Source organism: Phyllostomus discolor, chromosome 5 (assembly GCF_004126475.2).
Source record: "Phyllostomus discolor isolate MPI-MPIP mPhyDis1 chromosome 5, mPhyDis1.pri.v3, whole genome shotgun sequence".
Lineage (NCBI taxonomy): Eukaryota > Metazoa > Chordata > Mammalia > Chiroptera > Phyllostomidae > Phyllostomus > Phyllostomus discolor.
This window is the reverse complement of record NC_040907.2, coordinates 30149434-30158958: the sequence shown is the minus strand read 5'-3', so window position 1 is coordinate 30158958 and position 9525 is coordinate 30149434. Positions and strand designations below refer to the sequence as shown.

At 42.9% G+C, this 9525-nt stretch overlaps 1 pseudogene; it reads left to right on the top strand.

Annotated features, from left to right (window-relative positions):
- Positions 1 to 745: 745 nt before the first annotated feature.
- On the top strand, positions 746 to 7680 carry LOC114496923 (annotated as a pseudogene).
- Positions 7681 to 9525: the final 1845 nt, after the last annotated feature.

The following is a 9525-nucleotide window of genomic DNA, read 5'->3' as shown; positions in this document are numbered from 1 at the left end:
ACCCCTACCCTGAGGGGGGCCAGCGCACTCCTTTAAACCAGGAAGTTATGTATGGGTAAAGGACTGGAAAAAAGAACCACTTCAACCTGTGTGGACCGGGCCACATTTGGTGTTACTAACTACCCCGACTGCCCTTAAAGTTACAGGAATCACCCCTTGGATCCACTACAGCCAACCCAAAGCAGCAGCAGATCCTGAGGACCCGAAGACCAAGCCTGCACCCAGACTACCTTCGCTGAGGCTCCAGAGGACACCAACCAGTGGAGAAGACACCGGGGAATGGACAGTTGCTCCGCAGGTTCCTGACTATAATTGGCACCTTCACAGGAGTATTGGGAATTGGACTAATGACTGTGACCCCAGCAGAATGGAGTCCTGGGGAGCGAATCACCCTAGGAGTAGTTTATCTCTGTTTAGTCTCTGTAATTGGATATATTGTATGCTTTGTCTGACAAATGCGGGGTCTATCTCAGCCCCAGGCTGTAAATATAGTGCCCCTGCACGTAGGATTAGGCTCGGCAATGGAGTGATGACCTACCCGCTTCCAGCCGTAGCTTTCACCTCCTCCACCTCCATGCCATCAGGTTGTGTTTGGCCACGGCCCCAATTCCTCTGTCCTTAGGAAGGGAAATTATACCAGACTGGAATAATGGAAGGAACTGTAGGATACCAGTCCCAAAAGTGTCAGGGACATGGATACCCTGGCCAACAAGTATGTCGGAACTGTTACCACCAGCTGAGTACTATGAGCCAGACAGAGTTTGAACAGGCTAGGAAAGAGGCTGCAAAAGAAATAGCAAACCTGTTGGCCCAAGAAGCAGTCATCTACAAAGGGGATAACCTCATGGCCTTTCAGGAGGCTTGGAGGAGGGTGAGCCGAGCAGTCCAAGTTCAGTACATGGTCCACACCATGTATGCAGCATACCAGAATGTTACTAACTCCACAAAAGAATGCTGGGTATGTTTGCCTATAGAAGAAAAAGGGTTTCTAGGTGTTCCAGTACTTCTGAGCTGGAAGAGGGCTCATAAGCCCATAGACACAGGTCCTACCGTGATCCAAGGACCCGTAGCTACCATTGTCTTCCTAGATGCTAAGGGAATGAACTTAACCTGTTTGGTGGCAAACCAGACCGCAGAGCCGAGTAACGATGTGGGAACACTCAACCCCCAGCTCTGCTCTGGTCAATGTAATATTCCCAACAACAGCAGCCTTTGTACTGAACCTGGAATCTTCCTTCTCTGTGGGAAGGCAGCTTATAAGTGCCTGCCTCAGAATTGGACCGGGATCTGCACTGAAGTCTTCCTAGGCCCCAGTGTCAGCATCTGGACCCCTAACGAGATGAGAAAACTACTGCAACCTAAAGTAAAGGAAGCCTCCTGGTGTAAGAGAAGAGTAGGGGCTACCGTAGCTGTAGGGGCCACCATAGCTATAGGGGCAAGTCTTGCAGTGGGGGTTGGGGCAGGAGTTGGGGCACTGGGATTGTCTGCATCCACTTACTACAAGCTGTCAGCTCAGCTGAGTGAAGATATGGACAAAGTAGCTGATTCCCTGACCACCCTGCAGCAGCAGATAAACTCCTTGGCTGAGGTGACCCTCAGAATAGGATAGTTTTAAACCTCATTACTGCAGAGAAAGGTGGAACATGTATGTTCCTAGGAGAAGAATGTTGCTATTTTGTCAACCAATCCAGTATAGTAGCAAAAAAGGTAAAAGAACTAAAGGAGAACATTAGAATTCGGGCCCAAGAGCCAGAGGATTGGAATTTTGGATTCAATCCACAGACATGGCTAAGGTGGATATTACCTGTTCTGGGGCCCATCCTCATAATTCTCCTAGGCATAACTCTGGGGCCCTGCATCCTCCAGACCTTGGTCCAACACCTGGAGGCCATGGTGACTTGGAAGGTGGCCGCCAAGGTGTTAGCCCTCCAGCGGTACCAATGCCAGTATCAGCAGTTACAACCTTCCCCATGACGTCAGCCGCATAGCTAGGAGTATAGTGATGCTAAAGGCATAAAAGCACCTTATGGCATCAAAGGAGGGATTGTGACGGGACATAGCTGAGCAGTAGCCATTCTTAGGTAGGAGCTGACCAGCAGCTGTTCCCAGATAAACAGTTATCTCAAGGTCATACACTAACCTTCGCTTCTGCTTCGAAGCGAAGGTTATGCTTTTAGCAGAACCTTCTATGGTTGCTTAGCAGCTGTATGCTTGCTTTTAGCAGTTGTCCCCCCCCCCCCTTTTTTGCCTTGTAACAAGAATATAAGCAAACTCCAGCTTAAGCTTGGGGCCCAGAATTTGGAATTTATCTCCTCTGGGTCTGCATGAGTGAGTAAGCCCCACTTTGCAAACTACGAGGCCATCTGAGTCGTCTTTTCTGTAACATGATAAACAATTAGCCTTGGCTGGTGTGGCTCAGTGGATTGAGCACCAGCTTGCAAACCAAAGGGTCACTGGTTCAATTCTCAGTCAGGGCACATGCCTGGGTTGTGGGCCAGGTGTTCAGTGAGGGCCGTGAGAGGCAAACACATATTGATATTTCTCTCCCTCTCTTTCTCCCTCCCTCTCTCTCTAAAAATAAATAAGTAAAATATTTTTTTAAAAAAAGAATTAGTTTGGTCCTGGCTGAATAGCTCAGTTAGTTAAGCATCATCCCAATAGGCCAAGGTTGCAGGTTCAATCCTTGGTCAGGGCACATACAAGAATCAACCAATGAATGCATAAATAAGTGGAACAACAAACCCATGTTTCTCTCGCTCGCTCTAAAATCAATCAAAAATGTAAAAACATTCATTTGAAAAAGAATATTAAAAAACATGAAGATAGGAGGTGGGGCTTTTAAGCAGGGGTTTTACTGAAATTACGCATTTGTTTCCCATCTCCGGGAAAGAGCACACACACACTGCTTTAGCGCAGAGGCCCAGAACAGGTTGGCAGTGAGATGAGGGGCTGCTCTGAGTCTCCTCACGGCCCCTCACGGAAACGGACAGAGAGTGCTGTGGGTCAAGGTCCTAGAAAGCATACTCTGATACGCGGATACTCTGGTCTCTGTTTAGCGAGTACTTTTGGTACCAACACCTGTAGAAGGAAAGGGAAAAGCAGGTTGGGGCCTTTTTGTTATTAACATTACTCTGTTAGAGGGGAAAGTTGGAATATTATCTTTAAAAAGATACATAAATAGATAAAACACAGTATTTTGCAAATGTATTAGTATAAAGGTAACAATTAAAATAAAATATAGCCCTGACCAGTGTGGTTCGGATGGGCACCACCCCACAAAGCGAACGTTCACTGGTTTCATTCCCGGTCAGGCACGTCCCTGGGCTGCAGGTCTGGTCCCAGGCGGTGAGTGCACGTGAGACGCAAACGATTCCTGTGTCTCTCACACTTCGGTGTTTCTCTCCCCGTCTTTCTCCCTCCTTCTCTTCTCAAAAAAAAAAAAAGCAAAAAGAGCAAAAACAAAATATAAAATTTCTAAATTCCAAGAGAAATATTTGTAAAAGATCTAGGGAGTAAGAGAGAGAGAGAGAAAAGAAAACAGATGACCATGGAGTAGAATATTTTATCATTAAAAAATTGGTGTTTATCAATAATATAAATGAGGCTAACTCACACATTAATCACAAGTATTTTCAAGCTGTCTAGCAAAACAAAGACACACTCAAAACAAAAAATAAGAAAGTTAAAAAAATAAAAGGATGGACAAATATTTACCAGGCAAAACGTAAAACACAAAGAGAGCAAGGGCCATGGTGCTGATGTCTGTCAAGGGAGAATTCTGATTGACCAAGAAGCATTAGAGAGAAAAAGGAGGCTTTTTATAATACTAATGGCTAAAATAACAATGGAGGGGTTTATACCTACTCAAGAACACAGCCATCAACTTTCACAAAGTAAAAATTACAGGAGATGCAGGCATAATAGAAACACATGAACAAGAGAAAAGTTTTGCATGTCACTCTGCCTCCAAGACAAAGCAAGAGGACGAAACATGAGAGTAGGGGTTTAGGAAACCCACCCCAGCGCTGCTGAAAGTGCGTTCCCTGACCCGTGCCAATCTGTGCGCCGTGCCTGCCAGAGGCAGTGAGACAAGCAGCTCACTCAGAATACAAACCAACATACCACTGCCTTCATTGAGAAAGTCTTGCTACCAAAACAAACAAACAAACAAATCAGCTGCAAGTAGTGTCCGTAATGACATAGTAGTCTAGCCACTTTGAGTAGCGCTGACCTACACAACGTAATTAGTATGGTAACTCACAAATATGTATCAAATTCTGAATCACAATATTAGAGAATATAACTCTTTTTGCAGTACCTACGGAATGTTCATAAAAATGAATATCTTAGGCCATAAAGAAAAACTGCAGTCAAGCGCAAATAACACGAACAGTACTCTCTGACTACAGTGCTGGAAACTGGTAAAAATAAAAAAAAGTTTTCCACTTGGAAAAAATTTTATTTTATTTCTTTGAAGATTTATTTATTTATTTATTTTTAGAGAGAGAGGAAGAGAGGGAGAAAGAGAGGGAAACATCAATGTGTGGTTGCCTCTTGTGCATGCACCCCCCAACTGAGGACCAAGCCAGCAACCCAGGCATGTGCCCTGACCGGGAATTGAACTGGTAACCCTTGTAGTTTGCAGGCCGGTACTCAGTCCACTGAGCCACACTAGCCAGAGCCCACTTGGAAAAAATTTTAAATGTACATATTTTTCAATTATTCCTGAAATGAAGGTGAAAAAAGCAATGGGCAGAAGAGTGTGTATACTATTATACTCTTTGTGTAGAAATGAAAGGAAAAGTGTGTATATATATATATATATATATATATACACATTTGCCTCTACTATTTTCAAAATTTAGAAGTGTGTAAAACAAAAACTAATAAAAATAATTATTTATCAGAAAAAGGATACAGGGGTGGAAGCTGTATATTTCTGCATATACCTTGTTTTATAGCTTGATATAATAAAACATACACATAAAAAATAAAATAGACACATAATTTGGAAAACAAATTTAACTACAAGAAAATAAAAAGCAACCACTTAAAAACTGAAGAGAAACAAACCTATTTGTCTATCAAGTTGTGTCATAAACATAGAAAGAAGAAATCTTTCAAGTGACTTGGAAACATAGTATATTAGCTGTACAGTGTACAGTGAGATAAACCTTAAGGACAAAAAATACAAATAAATCTTAAACAGTACTCAGTAGACTTACTGTCAGTAATAATATTGGTTTTTCAAAACTATTATACATAGTAGAATAAAGCAAATGTCAAGAGGAACCAAGATTTTCAGTATAAGAGGAAAAAAGTATGTATGTTTAAAATCAAAGAAGTAAAAGCTATACAATATTTAATTTAAAGACTGATATTTTTAATTTAAAAATATCAGTTTGAACTGTTGATTGTTTACTCTTGCTAAAAAATAAGTGTTACCTTTCTCTGCTCACAGGAGAGAACTAGAGTTGACCACAGTCCAGTAGTGATGCGCACCCCCGATTGACAGGTCGTGGTCTCTAAAATGCCACTGCCTCCTGAAAGGAGCCAGGAACCCTTGGAGAAATAGCCGGTGTCAACACTGGAGCAGGAAATACACAGAATGAGCCTAGGCTATCCTGTACCTGAAAGCAAAGGAGCCATCAGACATGGGGCGCATGTCAAAATCACAGAGGCACCAACTGAAAGAAGCTCTCACTGGCCAAATATGGAACGATTTCAGCATCAAGAAGAATTACAACTACAGCAAACAATAATACATGGAACATACAAACATTTGTGAGTTCACAATGATAACAATTTTTGAACCCTTAGTGGTTTTGAGTATCTATTGCTGCCGTAATAAACCACCCCAAAACTTAGTGACCTAAAAAACAAAAAAAAAAACCTCACTGGTCACCTATGATGTTTATATCAAAATTATTAAACATCTTATTATTCCAAAAGTTGCTTTTCCCCTCTTAAAAACAGAAGGATCCAGGTACCTTTTCTGTAGGTCCCATATTTCAGGCAATCCAAATCAATGATGAGAGAAAGTTCTTTATATAAACCATATCTAATAAATGTAAAAGAAGTAATGGAAATAGGAAAAAAACCACTATTGCAATCACTTATGAAATAATGGATCTAGGCAATGATCATCAATTACTACTGAAATTATTGGATGAAAAGTTAATGGCAAACTTTAAACCAGACTGAAGTCCTGGCTGATGTAGTTCAGTGGATCAAGCGGCAGCCTGTGAACAGAAGGTCGCTGGTTCAATTCCTAGTCAGGGCATAAGCCTGGGTTGCAGGCCAGCTCCCCCTTTGGAGGCATGTGAGAGGCAACAAATATATGTATCTCGTATGCACTGATGTTTCTTCCCCTCTCTTTCTCCCTCCTTCCCCCTTTTTCTAAAAGTAACTAAATAAAATTTTTAAGATAAAAAAACTGAAAACATTAGAACCCACTTATCACTCTCAAAATTACCAAAAGCTGTACAATGTCGTGTGCCTCCTGATATGATCTAGAACATGTAGAGTGCCACTTTCAAAGTATTCTTGACAAAAAGATAAAATTATGAAGCCTCTAGAGATAGGTATCAGTTTATATTAAATATGGAACATAGAAAAATAAGTTACAAATCCAAATTCAGAATGTGGGAAATCCGACACGACAAATTACCTAGTTTCTTCAACAAATAAATGGAATAAAACCAAATCAAAATGAAACCAGTAATAAAAAAGAGGGGGCATTCTATTGATTAAAAGAGACTTGAGTGGTAAAGTTTGGCCCCAGCAAGATGGGCAGCCCCCTTGGAGCCCAGTTACTGGGAAGGTGGCTGGGGCACCCATCATATGCAGTGAGTCCCTAGTTGTGACAAGTTTTCTGGTGGACTCTTAAACATCCATGTCATTGATGATGCAGACAGTAGCCGACATTGTTTATCAGCCAGCAAAAATACTAAACATTTTTAAGAAAGCAGAAATGTAACACTGATCCTGAACTCTCAGCAAAACAAGGGGCAGATATGCTGGCTTACATTGCTCTCTTCGAAAAGAAGCTGCTTCCCACAGTGCTCCCACATTCGCAATTGAGGGTGACAATTCTTTCCTGAAACAAAGCCATGGTTTTGGGTTGCTCCATGAATTCCTTTTCTCTTGACCCTGATCCTCCCTGGAAGGCATCTTAGGGAAGGCTGACCAGGATTCCCCTGATCAAAGGAGAGCCTCCCCTGTTCTGCCTCTGAGAAGGAGAAGCACGGGCATGCGGGGATGCCCAGGAGTGCCAAAACCTGCTGTCAAACAGATTGGAGATGTCTAGTTTTTCTTCGGAGAAACACCTACCTTGGCTGCCTGCGTATTTGGTTTTCTCGCACCTCTTTGTAAACTGCACTTTCCTAGAGGTCAGTGTGAAACAGCTTTCCAACCTGTGTGCTTTTGTAATGACATCCTACAAAAGTTGTTTTCGGTGTTGTCTTGGAGATGGATGACAATCTTTACCAAAGTCTTCAACTTCCTCATCAGGGTCGGAGGGGCTCCTTAAAAGGGCGTGACTGTGGGCTGAGCCCTGAGTCAGACCCAGGCAACTGGAAGCTTATCACCTCATCCCCTTCCTTGGAATGTACCCTCTGCCCACCGTTCCTGCACTAGGAACCTTTTCAAGGATGCAGCCTCATGAGAGGAAAGTGTCGTGGAGACCATCTGGACTGGATTCCTGACTGAACCGTGTTAAGGGTTCCATATAAACTTCTAAGATTTTAGCGGGTGGGTACAGCGATCTGGTTGTCTTTCAGCTGCCCAGACAAGCCTACCGTGTACATTCCCTTGCCTATTAAAGCTGCCACCTACCAGTCTGGCATGGTCTGCTTCTCTCTTTAGGTTCTGCTTGCCCTCCATGGGGTGGGGGGTTGGGAGTGGGGTGGGGCAGTTTGGAATGTCATTCCAGGAATTCTCCACATTTGGAACCAACACTTGGAAACTGCCAACCCTCAAGTTGACTCCTATAGGAAGGAAGTTATTCCCAACAGTGTCATGCTTTGTACGCAAGCTTTTGGCTTCCAGTTATACAATTGTTGCAGTGATCTCCTACACCAAGTGAAAGCAAAACTAGGATACTATCAGTAGGTGTAAGGAAGACTCTAAAACGATGGGAGCTTTTTATGCCATCTTTTTATTTTTAATTTTTTATTAGGAAGCTTGTATTCTAGCTTGGCAATGCACTTTAATATTGAAATTAATACTAAGTGAACTTGGAGGAAAAAAATACATTATGCTGTGTAAATTTTAAAAAACAACAAACCTGCCTTCATCTTGGCAGATTTTTGCCTTTGGTTCACATATTGGTGACTATAAACTACAATTCTGTTCTGAGTGTACACTGCTAATTTATTCAAGTTGATTTACTCAGTTTATTGGTTTTCTTAGACCAGCATAAGTATCTAATATGTGGCTCTTTAGCTAAGGCCTTTTTCCTCTGTTTAGAAACCTGATGCCTATTTCTATTTTAGGAGCTAGGGAAAATATAAATTACTTCAACAGAAAAGATTCTTTTTAACTTTGAAGAGAGAGAGAAACTTAAACCCACCAGCCAAATGCAATACGTACATCTTGTTTAGATATTCATTTAAACATGCCAACTGCAAAAAGGCATTTTGAGACAATTGGGAAAAACTGAACATGGACTGATTATTCGATAATGTTAAGGAATTATCCATTTTTCTGGCATGATAATGAAATTGTGGTTATGTTTTGATTATAATATTAGTCTATATGTGTTAGTGATTTTTATTGAAGAATTTACAAGTGAACTTCCGGCCAAGATGGAGGCATAGGTGGATGCACCGTACCTCCATGCACAACCAATATAGGAACAACAACAATTTAGAAACAGAATAACATCCAGAACTGACAGAAAATTGATCTGAATGGAAGTTGGACAACCAAGAAGTTGAATTAGACCCGTGCATCCAGACCAGTAGGAGGGGCAGAGACGAGCAGCCAGGCGTGGGTCGAGGCCCGGAGAGCAGAGAGTGGTGGGACTGGGAGCATAAGGCAACTGAGGCAGGCAAGACCACAACGGGTGGACCCTGAGTACCCAGGCTGCAGCTGGCAGACCCCAACCCAGGGGTGGCAACCAGCAACCGGCAGACCCAGTGAGGTGGCGATTGTAAAGCAAGGCAGTGCGCGCAACCCAGGATCCAGGCGCTGGAAAATAGAGCCTTGGGAGACTCATTGAGGACACCTGTGGGAGTTGAGGCACTCGGAGAGACACCCAGCCTCACAGGGGAGGTCCTTGGAGGGTCCCACGGCATGCACAAGCCCACCCACACAGGAGTCAACACTGGAAGGCCTAGCTTTCTTTGGGGGAGCAGCGGAAGGCACTAAAGTTCGACAGAGAGCGGAGCAGGCGCCATTGTTCCTTCTCGGAGCCCGCTCCCACATACAACATCACAACCCAGGGACTGGGTTGTCCTGCCCTAGTGAACACCTAAGGCTCCACTCCTTACTGTAACAGGTGAGACTAGGCCAAAAAAAAAA